This window comes from Siniperca chuatsi, linkage group LG16 (assembly GCF_020085105.1).
Source record: "Siniperca chuatsi isolate FFG_IHB_CAS linkage group LG16, ASM2008510v1, whole genome shotgun sequence".
Lineage (NCBI taxonomy): Eukaryota > Metazoa > Chordata > Actinopteri > Centrarchiformes > Sinipercidae > Siniperca > Siniperca chuatsi.
In genome coordinates, this window is record NC_058057.1 from 5,018,008 (window position 1) to 5,042,927 (window position 24,920).

At 42.3% G+C, this 24,920-nt stretch overlaps 1 protein-coding gene across 11 annotated transcripts in view; it reads right to left on the bottom strand.

Annotated features, from left to right (window-relative positions):
* The window catches only part of ankrd6b (ankyrin repeat domain 6b), a 98,192-nt gene extending 82,417 nt beyond the window's left edge, over positions 1-15,775 (bottom strand). For 3 of the 11 annotated variants that reach the window (XM_044169625.1, XM_044169621.1, XM_044169622.1), the window contains exon 1: positions 15,605-15,771. The gene's annotated coding sequence lies outside the window, so the exon portion shown is untranslated. The other 8 variants (XM_044169631.1, XM_044169627.1, XM_044169626.1 and 5 more) reach the window with 5 other exon arrangements.
* Between the last annotated feature and the right edge of the window lie 9,145 nt (positions 15,776-24,920).

Genomic DNA, 24,920 nt, shown 5'->3' on the forward strand with positions numbered 1-24,920 from the left:
ATAACAATCTTACTGTATTTATGCTTATCCTTAGCCAGCAGTTTTAAATAGGATTCAACGTCGCCCACTCTGGCCACAGGAATACATCTGACTATGGTCACTGGTGTAACTAACTGGAGCTGCCAATAATCAGTTGGTTTCTCAGCAGGTGTGTCGCTGAGTGGGGAGAACTTGTTAGAAACGTGAACAAATTGGTGGTGAACCGTGGGCTTCTGCTTAGGGCTATGCTTCCTTCGGACAGTCACCCAGCCTCCCTGAGACGGCTAAGAGGAGCAACCTCTGGTCGGCCCGCACTGGCTACTGGGGGCTAGCTAACTAATGATTGAGTTCCCATGGTGCAGAACCGAGTTTCCAATTCGCTAAGCCCCACCTCCAATGCTATAAATAAACTACATTTATTACATGTACCATTATCCTTATTATCATTAAGGAGGCAGAGGAATAGCTAAACATTTGACACACCGAGCAGGAGAGTGAGAGGGAGAGAGAGAAGCCATTGCTAGCTGCTAAGCTAAAGAATGTTAGCTAGCAAAACTGAATAGCGTGTAAACTGTGGGATTAGGGAGAAAGTCGTTAAAAGGCGAGCCCTATGAATGCTTGAGCAGAACTAGTGTATGTTTATAGTCATTATAATAAAGGATCGTACAAAATTAACTGTGATGAGCTAGAACAAAAATACGCTACTAGTAACACACAAACACACACTCACACTCTGATGTTAAACTCAGACAAAACTGAAGTTATTGTACTTGGCCCCAAACACCTCTGACACGTTGTCTAAAGATATAGTTACTCTAGATGGCATTGCCCTGGCCTCCAGCACCACAGTAAGGAACCTCTGAGTTATCATTATTATATCCATTATTATTACTACTATTATTTTATTAATATTACCAGTCCATTATTATTAGTTTAAAAAAAATTCTATGTGGAATTTGCATCTCTCTCTCTCTGATGGCCGCTTACCCTGAGTCTGGTTCTGCTCGAGGTTTCTGCCTCTTAAAAAGTAAGTTATTCCTTGCCATTGTCGCCTCATGTTGGGTCTCTGTAAATAATATAACGAGTACAGTCTAGACTGGCTCTATAGGACCAGTGCCATGAGATAACTTCTGTTATGAATTGGGACTATATAAATATAATTGAATTGAATAGTATCTCGCCTTGAATCATCATTGAGTACCTACTGACCAAAGGGTAAGAATAAATGATAAGAAATGTGACACCAGTATATATTCAAAGTGTTTAATAAACTCAAGTATTACACTCCACAATATTACAAAAGAAAAAAGACAAAAACCCACGAGCATGTGCAAATAAATTAACATAAATCTAGCATTTCTGTCTGTCCCCAAACTCGACCTCATACACTATTTGCTCAATGCGGCACCGTAGCAGCAGGTGCAAAGTCCGCTTATAATATGCAACTTTGGGCTTCTTTTTTTTTTAAGTCACTTGAAAAAAAATCACGTGTTGGGCTTGTAAAAAATATATGGTTGCTCGTTGGAAAAATCTGACAAGCGACTTCATTTTTTTACATTTATGGTTGCTATGCTCCCCAGTGCAGTGATTTACAGTCTGCACACAGCCTCACAAATAATATCAGTGCTGTAGTGTAATTCGCCTTCCCACAAATCCCCACGTGGACCTATCCCGCCCCCTCCTCCCTCTCATTGTAGAAAAATCAATGTCATGTCAATCATGTTGTGGCCTAACTGATCTGGTTTTATTGCAGTTACTGCCTAGTTACGAGTCAGATTAATAGACGTTATGGTCAGATTTCATAGCTTTATAGTTATATTAAGAGTCTGATTTTGTCTAAATCAGCCCTATTAATATACAAATCTATTTGGGGGTGAAGTGCTCCTTTAGGTTAGTTAGCTAGCATGCGACAATGACACCAACTCAGCTGAGAATTCTATTGTACTTTGGAACATGTAGGAGTTTGTTATTGCAATACTAACCCCCCCTCCCCCACCACCCCTCCCCCAAAACCTCTCTCTCTCAAAACCTAACACGGCAGCGGCAGATGACCGCCCACCATTGAGTCTGGTTCTGTCCAAGGTTTCTGCCTCTTAAAGGAAGTTTTTTCTTGCCACATTCACCAAATGCTTGCTCATGGTGGGATTTGTTGGGTCTCTGTAAATAATATTATAAAGAGTACGGTCTAGACCTGCTCTATAGGAAAAGTGCAATGAGATAACTTCTGTTATGAATTGGCACTATATAAATAAAATTTAATTTAAATAACTGCGGAATACTATTTACTGCAATAACAAACTCCTACATGTTCCAAAGTACAACAATTGTCTGTTAACATTACACATTATGTAATATGAGGACTGACACAGTAACACAAACAGATTCTGTGGTGAGATGAAGTTTCAGCAATTTTCCACAGCAAGTCTGCCAGCTAAATCAAATTACCACACACTATAAAAGCCCTGAATTACACCTTTCAAAACAGTGTTTAGCTGATGAGTAATGTCAATGACACATGTGTTTTCTTCTATATGCTCAGTGCAGTGCTGAAGTCAGTGTCACTTGGTAGCTGTCAACCTTGTCACCAAGTGAGAAGGCAACTGTGCATCCTTTAAGACCCTGGACAGTAGTTGATATCCAAAGTATGCCAGGAATGTAACTGCTAGTGTCTGCCTGTCAACATATCCAACAGCAGCCCATTCAAAACACCAACCAGTAAAAGCTTCTTTAAAGTTTAAGTTCCTGACAAACAAGGAAGTGATGTGACCGATTCACTGGCCCCAGAAATACCTTTAAAAAGTGCACCCACATTCTTTAACCTACATGTCACAAAAGGAATGTCATACATTTTTTTCTGATTTCCATTAGGTAAGCAGCAATTAAAGGTCCTATTCTGTATTAAAAACCTAGTTGGTAATTTCATCATTAAATGCTCTCAAGACACCCAGCAACAAAAAGTTTACAACAGGGCATAGCCTACAGATCCAGCTTGATAAAAATCTAACTCTGGAAACAATAAAAACTAAATCTGTATCACCTTTGTGCAATGAAGCAGGGCAGAATGTATTAAAATCAACTTCAGCTCTCTGAGCAACAACAGTGCCTGCTGTACATTCCCTATTATGTGGGTCATCTTTTCCCTCCGTTTGTACGAGCACTCACAGCCCCATAAAGAACACCTGCGTTACTACAGTCCCATGGTGTTCTGCATGAGCTTTTAACACAGATAAACTTACCATTCACCATTTTATAGACTAAAGGATAATCGACTGATAATGAAAATAATCCTTAGTTGAGGTTGTGATCAGACTGAATGTGAAGCAGAAATTAAGAGGTGGCGCAAATGCATGTAAAGTGGAAGGATGACTCACAGAATGGACTTTAGGTGCCATGAAATCAGGCAAAGACTCATCCACTCGAGCTAAAAATATTTTAACTCGAGCAAAGAAACTTGTTATCATCCTGAGCTGTATGAATATACATACACATGAGCAAAGGGCTGCAGTATGTCAAGCATGGAACAGGGAGAGACAGGATGATTTCAATGATTTAATAGAGAACACCACATGGGTAGTCAGGCAGGCAGATCTCTCTCTCTCTCTCTCTCTCTCTCTCTCTCTATAGATAGATATATAGATAGATCTATATAGATAGATAGATAGATCTATATAGATAGATATAGATAGATAGATCTATATATATATATATAAAAAAAACTTTGTCCTTCACCCTCCGCGGGTGGTCTCATCCTTCGAGCTTGGGTCCTCTACCAGAGGCTTGGGAGCTTGAGGGTTCTGCGCAGTATCTTTGCTGTTCCTAGTACTGCACTCTTCTGGACCGAGATGTCTGGTGTTCTTCCACGGATCTGCTGTAGCCACTCCTCCAGTTTGGGGGTCACTGCCCCGAGTGCTCCGATGACCACGGGCACCACTGTTGCCTTCACCTTCCAGGCCTTCTCCAGCTCTTCTCTGAGCCCTTGGTACTTCTCTAGTTTCTCATGTTCCTTTTTCCTGATGTTGCCATCGCTTGGTATTGCCACGTCAACCACAACGGCTTTCCTCTGCTGTTTGTCAACCACCATGATGTCAGGCTGGTTCGCCATTACCATTCTGTCAGTCTGAATCTGGAAGTCCCACAGGATCTTGGCTCGGTCATTCTCTACCACCTTTGGAGGTGTTTCCCACTTTGACCTCGGGGTTTCCAGTCCATACTCAGTGCAGATGTTCCTATACGCTATACCAGCTACTTGGTTATGGCGCTCCATGTATGCTTTTCCTGCCAGCATCTTACACCCTGCAGTTATGTGCTGGATTGTCTCAGGGGCCTCTTTGCACAGCCTACACCTTGGGTCTTGTCTGGTGTGGTAGATCTGGGCCTCTATTGCTCTGGTGCTCAGGGCCTGCTCCTGTGCAGCCATGATGAGTGCCTCTGTGCTGTCCTTCAATCCAGCCTGCTCTAGCCATTGGTAGGACTTCTTGATATCAGCCACTTCAGTTATGTTCCGGTGGTACATCCCGTGTAGGGGTTTGTCCTCCCATGATGGTCCTTCCTCCAGCACGTCTTCCTCTGTTCCCCATTGCCTGAGACATTCCCTGAGCACGTCATCTGTTGGGGCCTTATCTTGGATGTACTTGTGGATCTTGGATGTTTCATCCTGGATAGTGGCTCTCACACTCACTAGTCCACGGCCGCCTTCCTTACGGCTAGCGTACAGTCTCAGGGTGCTGGATTTGGATGGACCCCTCCATGCATGGTGAGGAGCTTTCGCGTCTTAACGTCTGTGGTCTGTATCTCTTCCTTTGGCTACCTTATTATTCCCGCAGGGTATCTGATCACTGGCAGGGCGTAGCTGTTTATTGCCTGGGCCTTGTTCTTGCCATTAAGCTGACTTCTTAGGACTTGCCTTACTCGTTGGAGGTATTTGGCCGTTGCTGTCTTCCTTGTTGCCTCTTCGAGGTTGCCATTTGCCTGTGGTATTCCAAGGTACTTGTAACCATCCTCAAGACCCCTTCTGTGTGGGCTACCTTCCCTCTCTTTGTCACCATTCGACTACACTTCTCAAGCCCGAATGACATCCCAATGTCAGAGCTGTAGATCCTGGTGGTGTGGATCAGTGAGTCGATGTCCCGCTCGCTCTTAGCGTATAGCTTGATGTCATCCATGTAGAGGAGGTGACTGATGGTGGCCCCGTTCCTGAGTCGGTATCCATAGTCAGTCTTGTTGATTATTTGGCTGAGGGGGTTCAGACCTATGCAGAACAGCAGTGGGGACAGAGCATCTCCTTGGTATATGCCACATTTGATGGATACTTGTGCAAGTGGCTTGCCATTGGCCTCAAGGGTGGTTTTCCACAGCCTCATCAAGTTTGCAATGAAGTCTCTTAGAGTTCTGTTGATGTTGTACATCTCTAAGCATTCAGTGATCCATGTGTGCGGCATTGAGTCATATGCTTTCTTGTAATCAATCCAGGCAGGGCACAGGTTGGTGTGTCGGGCAGTCTTTGGTGACTGTTCTGTCAACCAGGAGTTGGTGTTTGGCTCCTGTGGTTCCTCTGCCAATGCCCTTCTGTGCTTTGCTCATGTATTGATCCATGTGTCCACTTATCTTAGCCGCGATGATGCCTGACATGAGCTTCCATGTTGTGGAGAGACAGGTTATTGGCCGATAGTTGGATGGGACTGTACCCTTCATGGGGATCCTTCAGGATCAGGATTGTGCGCCCTTCGGTAAGCCATTCAGGGTGCGTCCCATCTCTTAGCAGCTGGTTCATTTGTGCTGCTAGGCGCTCATGGAGTGCAGTGAGCTTCTTTAGCCAGTAGGTGTGGATCCTGTCAGGGCCTGGTGCTGTCCAGTTCTTCATACCTGAGACTCTTTCTTGGATGTCTGCCGCTGTGATGGTGACTGGATTCTGTTCAGGGAGGTTGCTGTGGTCCTTTCTCAGAGCCGCCAGCCACTGTGCATCGCTGTTGTGTGATGCCTCCCTCTCCCATATACTTTTCCAGTACTGCTCCGTTTCCAGCCTTGGTGGGTCTGCTCTGCTGTTATTACCCTGCCATTGAGCGTACACTTTCGCAGGTTGAGTTGTGCACAGCCGGTTTATTTTTCTGGCTTCATTATCTCTCGTGTATCTCTTTAGGCGGCTGGCCAAGGCTTGGAGCCTTTGTTTGGCAGTTTCAAGTGCTTCAGGTATGGGCATCTGGTTGTACTTCTTGGGTACTTGCTTTCTCATTGCACCTCTCTCAGCCTCTGTCAGTTGGCTTACTTCTCTCCGGGCCTCCTTGATTTTTGCCTCCAACCTTCGTTTCCATGGTGGGTACTGTCTCTCATGGCTCCCATGGTTGCTCTTGTAGCCAAGCATCTCTAGGATCACTGCTGCTGAGGCGTATATCAGCTCATTGGTTTCAGTGATGGTTGTGGTAGGGATCGCTCTCAATGCTGCATTCACATCTTCTAGGAGACTTTCTGATGGTACTCCACTTAGCCGTTGTAGTTGGCGTTGGGGTTGCCTTGTATTCATCCTCGCCATGATCTTATCTTTCAGGTCAGTCGCTGCCTCGTTCAGCGTGATTTCTCTTGGGGCTTCGTACCCAATCTCTGGTTGGGGAGCTGCTGGTTGCTCCCCTCTGACCTGTAGTCCTGGCTCCCCCTTGCCGTTGCATTTGTGTTGTATCTCGTCAATTTCAAGTTGTGATAGCAGTTGCAGCTTGTGGATGTTGGAACACTGAGCTACTAGTTGCTTCGCTGTAAGCCTTGATTGTGGGTTTCGAAGTAACCATTCATCCCACATCCTGTGCATGTAACCCCTCTGACTAGGGTTTCTGGAGTAGTAGCATTCCAACAGGGCCTTATTATCGCATTTCGCCCATCTCCGTCTTGTTCCAGTAGCCCATTTGTCGTCTCGATGCCCTGTATGTATATATGTGTATATATATGTATATATATATATATATGTATATATGTGTGTGTGTATATATATATATAGTCCTGGCTAATTGACATTAGCGTGTATATATATATATATATATATATATATACACGCTAATGTCAATCTTCTTGTAATACAAACAAAACCCATGTGCAGCATTTTTCTCTCTTACCGCACAAGCCCTTCATTCCAGCGCTTCTCTGCCAGAAAAAAAAATGCTAGGCTATATGGACACAAACCCTAACAGGATTAAAGCTTCACCCTTCCACGGGAAAAGGCATATATTAAAAGATCGATCTCGGATTTTATGAATCAATATTGGATATTAGACATTCAAATGAAGATCGATTTGAATCGGAAAGTCACACTTACCACTACCAGTGGTAATTACCTTGTAACAAAGTGTTACATGAATTGCAACTTTAATCCCTCGAAAATATTAGTAGTAGTAGTAGTAGTATTGTACCTTTAACCCTTTAGATCTAATAGTTGAATTCTAACCAGGTGCACTCTTGGTTTATCCGACCACACTAGAAGTGTGCTAAATTGTGAGGTAGAGGCTCCAAGGAAACTAAAAAAACAAGAAAAAGGGATCTTCGCATGCAAATCTTGGTCTCAGAGGCTCGCCATCTTTGGAACTAAACTCTCCATAAAAACCTGACCAATTTGATGTTCAATAGCAACACGCTTCCCTGTACAGCATGGGATGTCACGCAGCAGGCACACGCACGTGTGGCGAAATCTCATATGAGCGGTTGACTCTGATGGCGTCAAATAATAGACCGAGGAGTGTTGCACTTCGGCTATTTCTAGCTTTTAACTTTTTAAAATTCGTCTTTTAAAATTGTCTCTAGCTTTCAGTCTTGGGAGTCTTCTGTGTCAGACTCATTGTCCTTTTTTTTCAGAGACAGGGGGAAGCGGCAACAGGATGTTGTACTTGACATCTGATTGGTGAACTTGATCTATCTTCAATCTGGCTAGCTATTGGCCAACACAGTTCACGGTGAAACAACTTGAGTTGGACAGTGATATTGCTTGGTATACAGTATGCTACTATTTCTTGCTTGCTTGCAATGCTTTCTTCGTTATCACCTAATTATGATGATTTTTTTCTGGCAACCGGTTTACATGAACTGGGTTACACAGGACAAATATTTACGCCTAAATTATCACCTACTTACCATGTAAATAAATAGTGTCAATAGAGAGGGGGGTGCAAGGAAGGTGGCGGCCACGTGGGTGGTCGTCAAGCACAAAGCCAAATGGCAGGCAGACCCGCGAATCTCAAACAAAGGGACAGAGCTAAAACAGGAGGACGAGCTCTATTTGTACTCAAGATAAAGTACATCTTAGCTAGCTAAGCTACCACGTAATCTGGGCCGTTTGAGATGTGTGTAAGCATGTAAATGTACGTGCAAAGGTGTGTGGGTGAGTGGAGAGAGAAGAGAGAGGAAAGCACACAGAGTAAGGCACAAGGAATCTCAAATGCCATGGCAAAGCGTAATAGCTGTCCCTTTATCACACAGTAATCCGGCAGCAGACTTTCATACAATGGCCATGTTACTGGACCCTTAGTCTGATAAAGTACAGTTATTAGCTCCCACAGTGGCTAAAGCTAACACAGTTAAAATGGCCCAACAGCATGGTACTGTTATGCAGCGGTCCATCACTTTCCAAAAAGCAAAACACAATTCACAACAATGAAACATAGGTGAAATAACACACAGTTATAAAATCTCTCTCTGCCCAGACACAAGCCTCTTACTCGCTCGCTTAATCGCTCTCGGCTAGCAGCTGATGTGTCAGTTTGTTTGGATTTGTCTGGCGGAGTTCCCTTAGGCTCGGATGCTGACGAATGGCGAAACTGTGAAAACAGCGGTCGACATCGGTAGAGGGGAGGTGCTTAGTGGCAATCTTGCTCTCCATGAAGGGAACGGTCAGTCTGTGTCTCTTCCTTCTGCAGGTACGGGATCGTTATGGGGAGTAAACGATCAGGATCCAAAAAGTGTTCAGCACACACGTGCCTCCTTTCGTTACTATGGGTTACTATGGAATGGCACGGACAGTCTGGAGCGCCAGGCTTTATAGAGCTGGTGTCATCATAGCTGTGCGCTAAGATTTCCTGCGCTCGTTTTGTCCAATAGCAGTCCGTAGATTCAAGTGACGTCTCGTGTTGGGTTCAAACGAGATCTCGTCTCAATTTCACATTCAGGTGCGAATTAACGGCTGTGTCAGCTTGGTGCCTTCTTATTGTCTGTTCTTTGTTTCTCAGTCAAGCCTCTTAGTGAAGGCTTTGGCCTTTCCAGATAGGCCTGTCTTTTGTCCCTCACACGTGGTGAGGCTAGGTGAGGCCTAGGCTATCTTCTCGGGTGGTCCAGAGGCAGCGTCTGATGTTTCTGCATTGCCTTAGCTGCCAGGTTGATGGTGAGTCAAAAATGAGAGACTGTTACATTCAAGACCTTGCCAAATGAGTTCACACAATGCTGATTAAGCCTATCACAGCCAGGCCAATCACTTTGTATTTTGCAGTATACAGAGTTTTTAAATCTGGTGTCTGTGGTGACATTCCCATGCTGGCACACCGGTAATGATGTTTTACGCCAACCAGCAATGATTGGTTTGGTTTTGATTTGGTTTGCGAGAGCAGAAGCGGGGAGCAACCCAGAGCCATGTAGAGAGCTGCCATTGCTGTACAAAAAAAGGTCAATTGGATAGAGTGTTTATTATTGAGTATTGTTTATTTTGTTTATTATGATTGTATAGTTTGTGTTAATATGTTTTGGCAACGTTGTATTGTGTGCAGTCATGCCAATGAAGTTACTTGAATTGAAATTGAACAGAGTTGACGCAACTCTCTCTCTCTACATGGCTCTGAAAAAAACGTAGCAACGGAGTAGGCCACAGCAACTAGGAGAGAAACTAAGATGTGTCCAAGAAAAGTGTCTGATGCTCCAGATAAAAAATAAACTTGGCATACAGAGGAACGATTACAGTCAAAACAAGAAAGCGATCGACAGCTAGGACAAACACGGATAACCATTGCCCCACTTGACCAACGAGAAGGGACTGAGGACAGACACAGATGTTACTGCTGTTGGACAGGTTGGTAAAATATTTGGAGTAGGCTATGTAGCTATTACATTTAAATAATGGATTATTGTCTTGGAAATGTGGAAATTTCTCTGTATTTTTGTAACTATTTCTGAACACAGCTGTAGGCATACATCAGAAACATGCATCGACAATGTTTGTGTAATTACACTCACTGCCAGAAGGGGGAGACAAAAGTTCTGCACTCCAGCTTTAAAACATGTTACTTGTGCATATTATGAAAATAACACCAAAAACACTGGTATTTCAAAATAACATTTAAAAATGAGCAATGATCGAACTACATTTTGTAAAAATGAATAAATGGTTATTACTTTTATTGGCTAATTATGTACAATAACTCTTGGAGGCACTGGGTTACTGACTACAGTTTTATCCAGGTAATTAGTTCATGTCATACCCTTTATATTGTGGTAGCTCTTCTTTTAAAGGGGCACCACACTGATTTTGATTCAGTGATTTTTTTTTTTTTTTTTTTTACATATCAAAGTAAATTTACTCAGCATGAGGGGTACTACTTAGCCTATGAAGCCTCTACTTAGTAGGCACACTTTTCCAGTGTTTTTGGAACTTGGCCCATACAAGAGAGTCAAGTCTGGATATCTTATTTTGTCCTCTGTTTCATTGATTTTGACCATTCGTTGTTTGTTTTTTTAAGTGCATCTTGCAAGTCTCCCAACTTTATGGAAGAGCAATATTAAATCACTGTATAAATTTGGGTGTATTAGGCAATTGTGAACAATTGTGAAAATCAAGGAGTAGGACTACTTCATGGCAGTATTGGGTTTTAATGCGATTTTCTGAAAGTGCAATAAAAGCTTTGTGAGGAAAAAGCCAATAAGAGAAGTTTATCATTATGACTAGTATTTAGGGCTGTCAACTTTAGTCATTTAGTCGACTAATCAGTCGATGCCGTTTTGGTCGACTGACATTCTCATTGGTCGACCAGTTGCAAAATTATTATTATTTTTTTTTTACCAATAAAGACATTTTCATTGATTTACTCCTTGATATTTATTCCTTTATTAGCAGTTATATATTACTGTATTCTAAATATAATTAGCCTATGTTTTATACCAAACTTTAAATGCTTTTAATTTAGGCTATTTTATAATGGCACCACAGTTTAGCGCACCACATGAACACTTGGGAACCGCACCTGTGGCTGGCTGCACTGCTGCTTTCGCGCTCAGTAAGGAATATAGGTAGTTTTGCTGTATTCATTCAGTTAGAACGCTACTTGTTTTGGGCTTTAGTCGAAAAAATGTCCAAGAAATCTAAAAGAAATCTAAATCTTTTGTTTGGCTGCATTTTACAAAAAAAGACGACAAGACTGTGGAGTGCAAGCTATGCGGCCTAAAGCTAACTTACCATAGCTCAACGACCAATATGACCTATCACCTAAAAGCGGTAAGCGAGATATAAATGTGTCAGACAGCTTTGCTATGTCTAATGTCGAAAAGTTTATATATTTTATTGGTTATATACTAGGCGCATCCACAGGCCATGCCACAGGCGTCAGGAAGCACCCAGACGCAACTGTAGTTGGTCCATCCTCTGTCGGCGAAGAGAAAGGAGGACATCACTAAGGGGATTGTGCATTACATCGCCCAAGATATGAGACCAATCAATGCGGTGGAAGGAGAGGGCTTTAAGAACATGTTTAAAATCGTCGAGCCAAGATATACTGTGCCAGCACGGGAGACTGTCATGTGTGCGCTAAGTTCGTGGTTTGATGGACTTAAAGTAAATGTAAACCAGTTACTCCAATCCTCCGAGGCTGTAGGCCTCACAACTGATTTGTGGTCTTCATTTAGAATGGAGGCATACATGACAGTTACGGCCCATTTTATCGATGCGGACTGGAAAATGAATAGCGTTGTGTTAGAAACAAAGCAGATGGATGAAGCGCACACAGGAGAAAATGTCGCTGCGCGACTCACTCAAGTCGCGGACGCTTACCACATTCCACCAGAGAAGCGGGTGTCAGTGGTAACGGACAACGCTGCCAACATAGTCCTCTCGGTGGAATTACTGAAGGGATCCGGTCAGTGGCCAGACGTGGAGTTGGTTAGGTGTGCAGGCCACACCCTGCAGCTGTGCGTAAATGCTGCCTTAAAAGAAAACCCGGTGTCGCGCACGGTGGGTGCGGCGCGATGTCTTGTTGGGCACTTCAAAAAGGGACACAAAGCAAAAACGGGTCTCAAAGAGAAACAGGTGCAGCAAAAAGCTCCTGAGCACGAACTCATCCAGGATGTGGCCACCCGGTGGAACTCCACCTGCTTTATGTTGGAGCGACTGTTGGAGCAGCGCTGGCCCATCACCGGCGTTTTATCGGACCCCAATTACAGAGTGAGTGAGAGGAGTGACAGCAGCACTTTGGACATGACAACAGAGCAGTGGAATATGGCTGAAGACATCACAGACGTTCTTAAGCCCTTTATTACACTGACCGAGCTGTTGTCAGAGGAGGCTAACACATCCCTGTCAGCAGCCTTCCCAATGCTTGAGAATCTAAAAAAATGTCATCTTGCCATCACAGATAACGATAGTCCAACAAAGAAGAAGTTGAAACTTAAGCTTGTGCAGGAAATAGATAGTCGATGGAAACTCAAAGACCGAGTTGTGATGACAAGCAGCCTGTACATTTTAACTGCAGTACTGGACCAAGCGCTTCAAACAGCTACCTTTTCTTAATGATGAGAAACGGGATGAGGCCTATTCTGAAGTCGTAAAACTAGCACAAAGGCTAAGCCTCTCGGGAGACAGCGCAGAGCAGACAGGGGATGATGAGGACCCGTTGGCAAAAAAAAAAAAAAAAACAGAAAACGGCAAAAGAGAAGGAGATAGCGATGCTTCTTTGTGGACATGGTGCAGAGGATGATCCTGATGAGCCAAGCGCACAAAGATCCTCTTGCGACGAAATGAAAGATTATCTTCAGGACAGAAGTAAAGTGGACACTGCTGGGCCACTTGCGTGGTGGAAAAATAATGAGGAGAGATATCCAAGACTTGCTCGGGCAGCCAAACGCCTGCTCTGCATCCCTGCAACCTCCACTCCTGCAGAGCGCATATTTTCCAAAGCAGGATTTATTGTTAACAAGTCGAGGAGCTGTCTTTTATCCAAGAATGTGGACAGTGTTTTTGGCCCACAACATAAAAAAGGTGGACTAGGCCTGCAGATCTGTAAGTAGCCTTTATTATGCTGACTCAATAGATTTTGACTCAATTTATTTGTACACTTGACTCGTTTGAAAATAGCCTATATAATGTAACAAAACGAAAATAAATCTATAGGCCTTCCTAATATACAGCCTATTATTATTAGTGTTTTTTAAAGGTTATTTTGGGTTTGTTTGTGTTTGTTTTAAAACGCCTAGATCGGTTGGACAAAAGTTAACCCATAGCTTTGAAAGTAAAGAAGAATATACAGCCTGTATAATCGAGAGCTTTTGTTAGGATTTTTCATTATTTGGCAGTTTTAGCAGTTATATTTTTTGTAGCGTGTGGTGTGGTCAGGTGCACAATTGTGACGGTCACTATAGACGTAGGACAGAACTCCTCACTTTGCAGTTTAAAAAATAACCTAATTTTCAAAGAATTGTATTATTATTATAGTTTTATGTATTATTGATGTTTTTCGTTGTTGTTTTATAAATGCTCTATTATAATTGTTTAATAAATGTTCAATCAAAAAAGACATTGCGTCTTTTTTTTCTTCTTTTTTTTTAGTCGACTGATCGTTGCGCAGGACAGGACTTTGGTCGACTAAGCATTTCTTTGGTTGACTACAGCCCTACTAGTATTTAAAATATTTTTTATAATGATTTGTTGTTTGTTAATTTGTTATTGTTATTAGTTTAAGCATAATGTTAATCTTGCTCACCTACATGCTCACTACGCCAGTGTTGTGCAAATCCACACTTCACAAGAACTAGCTCAAAGTTCAGTTCACACAGATTAAAATGAACTAGTTCGCGTTCATAGTTTACAATTTGGAATTTTGAACTAAGTTCACAGTACCAAAAACTGAACTAGTTCACGTTCATTTCTTCCGTTTTTTTCCTTTACAAAATGCTGAGTTTGACTTGGGTGGAGGAACTTTGACTGTTGGCTTAAAGGAGCCACACTACTCTCTAACAATAGGGTATAGGGAGGAAAAGTAAGGAAGTTGAGGATAGGTTGTGAATGGGCTCAAATGTGCAAAAAATAGAAATAGTAATTAATATCCAACATACATGCATACATACATACATACATACAAAAAGTATAAAAGAAAGTATATAAAAAAAGTATAGTACCTTTATTGGAGTAGCCCATAAGACAACTCCAGAAAACAAAGTGAAAACTCAAGCTTTACATTATGTCACTAGGTCAGTCTCTAGTGAAGTAAGTCACCATAAAATGAAAAGAGTCCTCGTTTTACTGGGTATCCCTCCAGGCTTCCTGGACCCTGACTTCACCTTGAAGCCTTATAAACAAATTCCATTCAAAGGCTACTACTAGCTCACAACAACCACTTCTTCTGCCTTCTAGGTTTAAGTTGTCGTATTGTGATGAGGTATTATCATTGTAACACATTAATGACCAGCCTTTCCTAATAAGCTCATATCTTGAACTGTTTAAATACCCTAAATTTGAACCCTTGTAGACTTAAATTTAGGTTAAGCCTTAGGCTAAGTTCCATGCTGGCTGCAGAGAAGATTTCACTTAAGCCTACTTAATTCACATTTTCTTGGGTTTTTTTCAGGGACTATAGCCTAATTTGCATCAGATACAGCACAGGCTATTTTGCACCCAGTGTCCTGATTAATTTTTTAATTGTTTGATTTATTCTTGTTTTCAGATATCTTACACATGGTTACACAAAACCTGTCTGAGTCCAGACCAAAACCCTTTAAATAGTGATATATTTTGTTAGAACATTTTGCTGTAAATCAGTAACTCCCTACTGGGTAAATATGTGACTATAACAAGAACACTATCTTGGCGAGATCATTCAATGGTGAGCAGCACAGACAGATGAATACAGTAGCATTCTTAAGGGACGTCTGAGAGAGGCATTTGAACTCAGATGTTAACTAAAAAACGACAAAATAAATGGGATATATATGTTACTAATGTCTATGACAAACACTGGGGATTACAGTGATTTCTAACCATTATGGGATTCACAGAGATATACCCTAAGTTTGAAAGCAATACCGAAAAGTAAAATAAAAAGTTAAGTTATAAATTTACCATTTACTTACCATATAGGATAACATGTTATTATAATATTGTAAGTATATTGCCATTACTTCAGAAACAATGGTTTCACGACAAAAATAACAAATACATTCATGATAAGGTTGCAATAAATAAAAACAGGCTAACTTAAAGCTGTAGCTAAGTTATTAAAAGTCACTCTGGGAGCTAACTAGCTTACATTTTCTGAATATTGCAGTGATTTCTCTCGATGTCGGAGGCACGTAATTCAAGTCAGCAGAATCGTAGCGCAGAGCTCGTCACATCCAGTGTACCCAGTACGAAAAACAGCCATGTAAACCCTGATATTTTAAAGAAAACACGAAAAATAAAAAGACTAACCTCGAGGAGAAACGGTCACACAAAGTGTCGACTTGGACGGAGACAGTGTTAGCTAGACCGAAAGTCCCGCATAGTGGCTGTTGTTTGACAGGAAACTACATAGTGAAAACACACGGTCGCTTCTGTCGTCGCTCCGTCCTGCTGCCGCCTCCCTCTCTGTCTAATTTGCATGTCAACAGACCCGCTGACAGACCCTCCCTGTCAATACGGTGACATGAGAGGTAGAAGGTACAGTCCAGCTCAGTGGCAGCTGATGACTCAAAAAATTGGGGAGGACAGGAGGAAAACCAACCCACGGCGTCATGTTATTTTACACTAGTTGGCTACTTATCTCTACTTTCTTATGTTCAACGAAAAATTAAGCAGTAAAACAATGGCTTACAAGATTTCTTAAAAACAACATAATTTTATTCACTCCTGTTGTTTCCAGATTACAGGCCTAATGCAGAAGATAGAGTATGTAACAAGAAGCAGGCCAGTGTTCAACACCTGTGAGAGAAAGTGTGGTTCCAATTAGACAAACGAAGCCCCCTTCCAGTTAAATTCCAATTCCAATATTTTATTCCCAATGATACAAGTACAGGTTCACCAGAGCATGTTTAAACTAGTGTGTGGTTTCTATTAAGAGAAATTAAATATACATATAAGTAAACAGCTGGCAATTATCATTAACAAAGTAGTTTAAACACACCAGCACTATTTCTAGGCTACAAAGGAAATATCAAAGTAATTATTTACACCTTTGGTAAATTGGCTACCCATATTAAAACAGTAGGTGCAATATTCTTAAATGGCCACTAGGTGTCAGGTTAAGACCATCATGGGGACACTGCGCACTACTATGAAAGATACCTGATCCAGAGCGGCTTGTGAACGTAAGCACTTGCAAATGTAGCAATAATATGGGGCCATTATTGTAGCAGAACTATTTACAAATGTGAGTGGAGAGTTGTGTAACTGTATCTCAATTCGTGTGTGCGTAATCAGACTTGTAAATGTGTAACAGAATCTCTAAATGTCTACTGAGATTTGTGAATGTGTACAGGAATCTGCAAATGTCTATTCAGAATCTGTGTGTGTGTAGTCAGATTTGTAAATGTGTAAAAAAAAAAAAAAAAAGAAATCTCCAAGTGTATTGAGATTTGTAAATTTGTAGTCAAATCTGTAAATGCGTAGACAAATCTGTAAATATGTGCACAGATCTGTAAATGTAGACCAGCTCTCTATGGGACGCTGATGAGACGCTGACGTGGGAAACGAGCCGAAGTGCTCGTTAAACTGCGCCAGCAGGGATATCGAACTGTGCTCCCGTCAATACATCTGGCAAATGTCCACTCTCTGGCCAACAAGATGGACGAACTGCTGCTCCTCAATAGAGCAAACACGGACTTTTACAGATCTTCCCCCCTGTGCATCACTCAAACCTGGCTTGGTTTCACAGTATTAAGCAAATCATGCAGTCCTTTTTCATAGACTGTAAACCGTTTTATTCACTGCAGGAGTTCTCGTTTATTCTGGCTGGTGTTTACATCCCACCTCAGGCCTGTATTATTGAGGCGTTACAACACCTGGCTGACCAGATAACTAATGTGGAGAAAAACCATGCTGACTCCCTGCTCATGGTTCTTGGGGATTTTAACAGAGCAAACCTCAGCCATGAACAGCCAAAATACAGACAGCACATTAAGTGTCCCACCAGGGATACCAACACTCTGGACCATTGCTATACTGTATAAAAGGACGCCTATCACTCTGTCCTCCGTGCAGCTTTGGGACTCTCTGATCACTGTCTGGTTCATCTTCTCCCGACATACAGGTAGAAACTATAATCTGCTAAGTCTGTGGTGAGGACTGTGAAGGATGGACCAACGAGGCAAAGCTGGAATTACAGACCTGCTTGGACTTGATTGGAGTGTTTTTGAGGCTGCAGCCACAGACCTGGATGAACTCTGACACTGTGACATCTTACATCAGTTTTTGTGAGGACGCGTGTGCCGTCTAAAACCTTCTGCACATACAATAACAATAAAGCCTGGTTTACAGCAAAACTCAGGCAGCTTCGTCAGGCCAAAGAGAAGGCCTACAGAAGTGGGGACAGAATCCTCTATCACCAGGCCAGAAACACTCAGACGAAGGAAATCAGAGTAGCCAAGAGGAGCTACACTGAGAAGTTGAAAAACAGGTTTTCAGCCAACGATCCTGCATCAGTGTGGAGAGGCCTGCAGGAACAAGAAACCATCCCCCCACACTGTGGAGAATCAACAACTGGCTGATGACCTGAATGTGTTTTATTGTAGGTTTGACATGCCCACATTCACACCCCTCACCCGCTCCTACATCAAACAACCACCTACACCCCCTGCGACTCCTTCACCCCTCCCCACTGGCCCCCCATGTGCACTCAGGATCTCCGAAGAGGATGTGTATCGGCTCTTTCAGAAACAGAAGATCAGGAAGGCACCAGGACCAGACGGCGTGTCACCCTCCTGCCTGAAAGTCTGTGCTGACCAGCTGGCCCCTATCTTCACACAGATCTTCAACAGATCACTGGAGGTGTGTGAAGTCCCGTCCTGCTTCAAACGCTCCACAATCATCACAGTCTCCAAAAAACCCTCCATCACAGGATTAAATGACTGTAGGCCCGTTGCCCTGACATCTGTAGTCATGAAGTCTTGTGAAAGACTGGTGTTGACCTACCTGAAGGACATCACCTGCAGTCATCCAGGGGAAAAAGATCAGTCATGATGCAGTCAACATGGGACTGCACTACATCATGGATCCTGTTTGTGGACTTCAGTTCAATACCATCATCCCAGACATCCTTCACACCAAAGTCACTGTCCCAACCCCCACCTCTCAGTGGATCACAAACTTCCTGACATACCGTAGCAGCAGCAGGTGAGGCTGGGGAACATCACATCCAGCACCAGGACAATCAATACTGCCGCCCCCAGACGTGTGTGCTCTCCCCACTGCTTTTCTCCCTCTACACCAGACCTGGGCATTGTACGGCCCCCGGGCCACATACGGCCCTTTGGTTGACTCTGACCGGCCCGCGTAAGGTTAATTGGAAATTAGCCCTCAAAAATGTCTGGTTCTGCTAAAAAAAGAAAGGTAGATGCCGAATGCAGGCGTTTCAACAAAAATTGGACTGCTAAGTACTTACTTATTGAAGTCGGAGGTAAAGCCGTGTGTTTAGTTTGCGGGGAGCAGATCGCTGTGTTTAATAACCCTGTGACACAAACATCCATACCTGTAAATTTATCTAATTGTTAATATAAATATTACCACTTTAAATCTACACATGCTGTACATACTGTATATACTGTCATATCCACCTACCTCATGTATATAAAGCAACCTGTTACATTATCATATCTATTTCAGCACTGTTTGCACTGTGCACAATTGTCTTACTGTTTACAAATGTTACTGTTGTTTTTTTTGTACTTTTTAAAAATATATATCTATATTTTGCACATAATATCTTAATGTTTGTTAACCTTGTTGAGCTTGTTGTCCTTGTTTTTAGCTATATTTATGTCTATTTCTGTGTATCTACATTGAGAGTCAAATTCCTTGTATGTGAACACATACCTGGCCAATAAAGCTGATTCTGATGTAGGCTGTATAGCTATTGAGGCACACAGACAAATCTCCACAGACTTTTGCAAATTGCCATGCGCATTTGCAGAGCTCTGCCATAGCAGAAGTGTAGCAAAAGTCACCTGTAAAAAGACAACTAATTGAGAACCCCGCTTGAGTTGTAACTGATGACTTGTTTGTATTTATAGCTCTTGGAGCAAAATACTAAAATACAGCCATTAATATCTATGTATGCATTTACAGATTTGTCTACACATTTACAGATTTGTCTACACATTTAATTCAATTCAATTTTATTTATATAGCGGCATTTACAGATCTGTGTACATATTTATAGATTTGTCTACACATTTACAGATTTGACTGCATATTTACAAATCTCAATACACTTGCAAATCTGAATACAGAGTTGGAGATTTTTTTTTACACATTTACAAATCTGATTACGCACACACAGATTCTGAATAGACATTTGCAGATTCCTGTACACATTCACAAATCTCAGTACACATTTAGAGATTCTTTTAAACATATACATATCTGATTACACACACGTGGATTGAGATACAGTTACACAACTCAATAATCCAACTAGCAACATCCTCCATGCCATGCAGCAGTCCATCGCCCATACTGGGATTCAGCCCCGGGTGAGCGGAGTGAAGCAGCACGTTGGGCTGCCGCACGCCACCATAGTTCCACCGTGTGTCCAGCCTGGACAGCTAAGCCAACGAGGCCAGAGGCTGCGCCAAAAGAGCAGAGCTCTCCATCCGCTCCCCGGCAGCGTCATGCTGCTGCCGTGCCCCCCAATCCAAATCCATTCTTGCTGTTAGCTTAACAGTCCTTCAGGGCTGCTACAACAAGCTAACTGTTGCATTGGCTAACGCAAGTAGCTAGCTACTGCTCAATTAAAAAAAGGGAAAAGTAAATCTGAAGAAAGGAAATTTGGACTCTGGCCTAAATAAAATTTTCATTTTTTATTGATGTGTTTAATGGTACAGTAATTCGCAATTTGCACATTAGAATTTTTTTTCCACTGTATGAATTCATGAATGTCAAGATGGATAAGCAAAATGAAAGAAGGGGGGTGCAGATAAGTTGTGGGCCAAAAAAAATTAAGAATCTAGATGCGGATGCCACCAAATGTGCACAAATCACAGATTCAACATCTACGGCGACTGCAGTAATGCTACTCATAATTATACAGCAACAGGTGGAAAGAAGGAGAGGTGGCTGGCCATGTGAGGAGCAGTGTGACAGGGAAGCCGAGGAACTGAGTGAACAGGAGGAGAGTGTAGTTGAAGCGGGAAGCAGTAAGTAGCATGCATCCTCTACAGACTCAAAATCAGATTTATTGCCAAGTAGGTTTTCTTTTTGCCTTGGTATTTGGTGCATAACCCCTAAGGTCGGCCATGACACTTAGGGCTTCTCAACTCTTTGGGTCAAGTTTTTAGTTTTATCTTTTAGAGCCCTTACTCGTGTTCAGCCAATTGAGTTCTAACCTCTGCTAATGTGCGTGAAGGTGGTGGGGCTAGTACACAATGTGTCAGGTGGTGCCAAATTGCTCCAGCTTTTCCTTTTACCTGGACTGCGTGGGAGGTACACTCAACCACTTCATAAGGCCCTGTCCACTAACATCAGTCCACTTTCTCTTATGAACGTTCAATCGTACCCAATCCCCTACATGTACTGCTGATGGTTGCTTCAGGTTTGGCCAGCTGTACCTGTTTACACAAAACTTAGTTAAAGTTAGTCAATGCAGTCATGTATTCGTCACAGTCAATCTGCCAGATATCCAGAGGCATATGACCTCCCTCCCTGGGTGGCCCTGGCATTGGCCTACCTGTCAGCAACTCATGGGGTGTCAAGTGTGTCTTGGCCCCTGGGGAGGTTCTCATGGACATAAGCGCCAAAGGCAGTGCATCCACCCAACTGAGCTTTGTGCCAAAACAGATTTTAGCGATCTTTCTTTTCAGAGTCTGGTTGGCTCTTTCCAACAAACCTTGCGACCCAGGATGATACACTGCTCCAAATCTATGTGTGATTCCCAGTGCTTATTCCACGTTACCGAAATGTGAGCCGTTATCTGAGCGTACACTACGTGGGATCCCATATCTTGGTATTAGCTCATTTTTCAACCATTTTACTACACCTGCTGACTCTTTCTTGCATGGTATTGCCTCTACCCACTTGGTGAATCTGTCCACCATCACCAGCAAGTAATGGTAGCCTTTTGTTCTGTTTTCCACACCCATATCGGTGAAGTTGATCGTGATGTCTTGGAATGGTGCTTTTGGTACTGGAAACCTTCCCATTGGGCACTTGTATGCCTGCTTAGGGTTGTGTCCATTTGCAAGTGTAGCAGTCTGTCACATAGTTTTCCATTATTGCTGTCATGTGGGGATGCCACTAGCCTCCTTCAATGTTCTTTTGTGTTTTCTTCTTGTTCTCATGAAATGGTCTGTGTGCTTGTTTGAGTAGTAGCTGACAAAGTTTGGCTGGAGCCACTATTCTTCCATCATGAGCTCTCCACAGACCTTCCTTCTTTGTTGCTTCTTTTTTTTATTTATTTTTTTTTTTATTGAAGGAGTAAAACAACATACATTAAAACAATCACAGATATATGTTTCAAATATAACAACAACACCCCCTCCCCACCCACCCAAACCTATCCCTTCCCTAGACAGCTTAGCTACAACAAAACAGCATAATGTCTGACATCTTTTCAAGGCATGGACCCATGCATACCACTACATAGTGATGATAATATTATTACAATAATAGTGTTGCAGTGTAAATAGATAAAAGAAAAAATAATGCTAATAATATTAATAATTGTTTTAGCCATTCTGTGAGACAAATTACACTGAGGACAAAACATCAAATACAGCATCACAAAAAAAAGTAAAGAGAAGGATACATATATGGAGAGTAAAAAAAATTAACAACTGGGTAATTCTTTCAAATTTTTAAAGTATGGCAACATGGGTTCCCATTTTGAGTAAAACATGTCCACCGATCCCCTTAATGTAAATTTAATCTTCTCTAATTTTAAAAAGGACATAACATCTTCTAGCCAATCTGTCACAGAAGGAGTGGTAGGGGATTTCCAACATAACAAAAGTCTTCTGCGGGCCAATAAAGAGGTGTAAGCAATAATGTCCCTCTGGGATGCAGTTAAAGAAATTATCATAGTGTCACTGGGGGTTCCAAAAATACCTATTGAAGGACAAGGCTGCAATATCACCCCAAGGGCATCACTAATAGTTTTAAACACCAATGCCCAGTAATTATTTAGAGAGGAGCAAGACCAAAACGAATGCGTCAGACTGGCTGGGGAAAAAAAGCACTTATCACAGGCTGCATCTACTCCAGGATATATTCCAGCTAACCATGCCTTGCTCAGGTGAACCCTGTGCAGCACTTTGAATTGTATGAGCCCTAACCTAACAGAAGATGATGATGAGTGGACCTTTTTAAACGCCTCCCTCCAGAAAGTTTCAGATAGCTCAATGCCCAGTTCATCTTCCCATCTGGATTTAATTTTATCCAGATTGTACTCTTTCAAAGACATGAGCTGGGAGTATAAAAGTGAAATCAATCCTTTATTATAAAAATTGAGAGTAAGATTATCTAAAGGTGAGGTAGGAGGAAGGGTTTTTTTTTTTTGCGAATCTGAAGATATCTAAAAAAGTGGTTTTGTGGGAGATCATACAATCTGCAGAGGTTCTCAAAACTGTTGAATAAACCTTCAGTATATAAATCTTTGATGCATTTCAACCCGGAAACTACCCATTGTCTAAATGATGAGTCCAGTGTAGAGGGAGGGAATAAATGATTTTTGTAAATAGGACCCAAAACCGTAAATTTATAGTGACAACGAAACTGATAAAAGATCTTCAGAGTAGAAAGTACAACAGGATTGGATGTGAATCGAGACGCCTTCAAGGCAAGGAAGAATACACTAAAGCTGGAAGAGAAGAAGAGTGACATGTATGTGCTTCAATTAAACACCAATTTGTTTCTGGGCAATGAAGCCAAAATAATATCTTCTGAATATTTGATGCCCAGTAATAATTAGTAAAACTTGGGAGACCTAAACCACCAGCATCACGGGTCCTTTGAAGAACGTGTTTGTTAACCCTGGGGATCTTATTTTCCCAAATGAAAGAGGATATGGATTTGTTGATTAAATGGAAAAAAGATTTGGGCAAAAAAACTGGTAGGGACTGAAACAAATAAAGGAACTTGGGAAGAATTGTCATTTTCACTGAATGTATTCTTCCAGCTAAAGTAAGGGGAAGACTATGCCATCTTTCCAACTCTGCCTTTACTTCTTTTAACTGAGCTTTATAATTGGCTTCAAACAAAGAAGAAAAGGAGCGTGTCATATGAATTCCAAGGTATTTAAACCCATCAAGAGGAAAACGTAAGGGTAATGATTCTTGTTGAATTTGTAAGGCCAAATTATTAATGGGGAAACTTAAATTTAAATAAATTTTGGAAATTTAATTTGTATCCAGAAAAGTTACCAAACCGACCTAATAATGATATAATTAGAGGACAACTAGATATGGGGTCACTGATGTAAAGCAAAAGATCATCAGCGTATAAAGACACACGATGTTCAATACCCCCTCGCTTAATTCCCCTGAACGCTGTTGATGTTTTCAGAGCTATTGAAAGAGGCTCAATCACAATGGCAAAAAGGAGTGGGGACAGTGGGCATCCCTGACGAGTCCCACGTGTTAATGGAAAAAAGTCTGATCGGGAATAATTGGTCCGAATGGAAGCTGAAGGGGACTTATATATTAATTTAACCCAAGACATAAAAATATTTCTTTGTTGCTTCTTTCCGATGCCATTCACTTTGCTCGTATACTCCTGCTTGTTGTTGCATGTCAATGATGTCTTTCTCTGTTAGTTCTGGTAGTTGTTCAACGGTGACAGACATCTGTCTGGGTGTGTATCCTCCCGCCTTCTTGGCCACTAAGTCTGCAGCATCATTTCCTTCAGCTATGCTGGTGTCTAGTTTCTGGTGTCCTTTGCATTTTATCATGGCCACAGCTGCGGGCAGTAGTACTGCTCTTACCAGTTTTTCTAGTTGTGCTCGGTGCTTTACTGGAGTGTTGGCTGTAGTCAGGAAGTTCCTTCTGACCCACTGCGGTCCATCCACATGTACAGCTCCATGTCCATAGGCTGAGTCTGTGTAGATGTTCACTCTTTTTCCTTCAGACAACTCCAGGGCTCTTGTTAAGGCCACTATTTCAGCCAGCTGTGCTGAGGCTGGTTGTGGTCACCAGGGAACAGCTGGTGCCAAGCGGCATGGTGCCCAGGACAACCGATGTCCCCACTGAGATCTGGAGGAGGACACACCAAGGATGCAGAGGTGGAACGAAGTGGCAAGGGAAGAGAGAGGAGTGCAGACAAAAGAGACTTAAGAACAAGAGATTTCAGCCGTGTCTGCCTTCTCTCATCAATGAGATCGCTGACGAATAAAATGGACGAGCTAACGGCGTTAGCTCTATCAAGCAGAGTATCTGTAGCCCGGACATTGAACTGTTAGCTGTGGGACTCTGGCCATATTATCTGCCACGTGAATTCTCACATGCCATTGTTGTGGCTGTTTACATCCCCCCCTCTGCTAACCCGGCATTGGCGTGCAACGCCATTCACACCGCCATAGCACAACTCCAGACTCAACACCCGA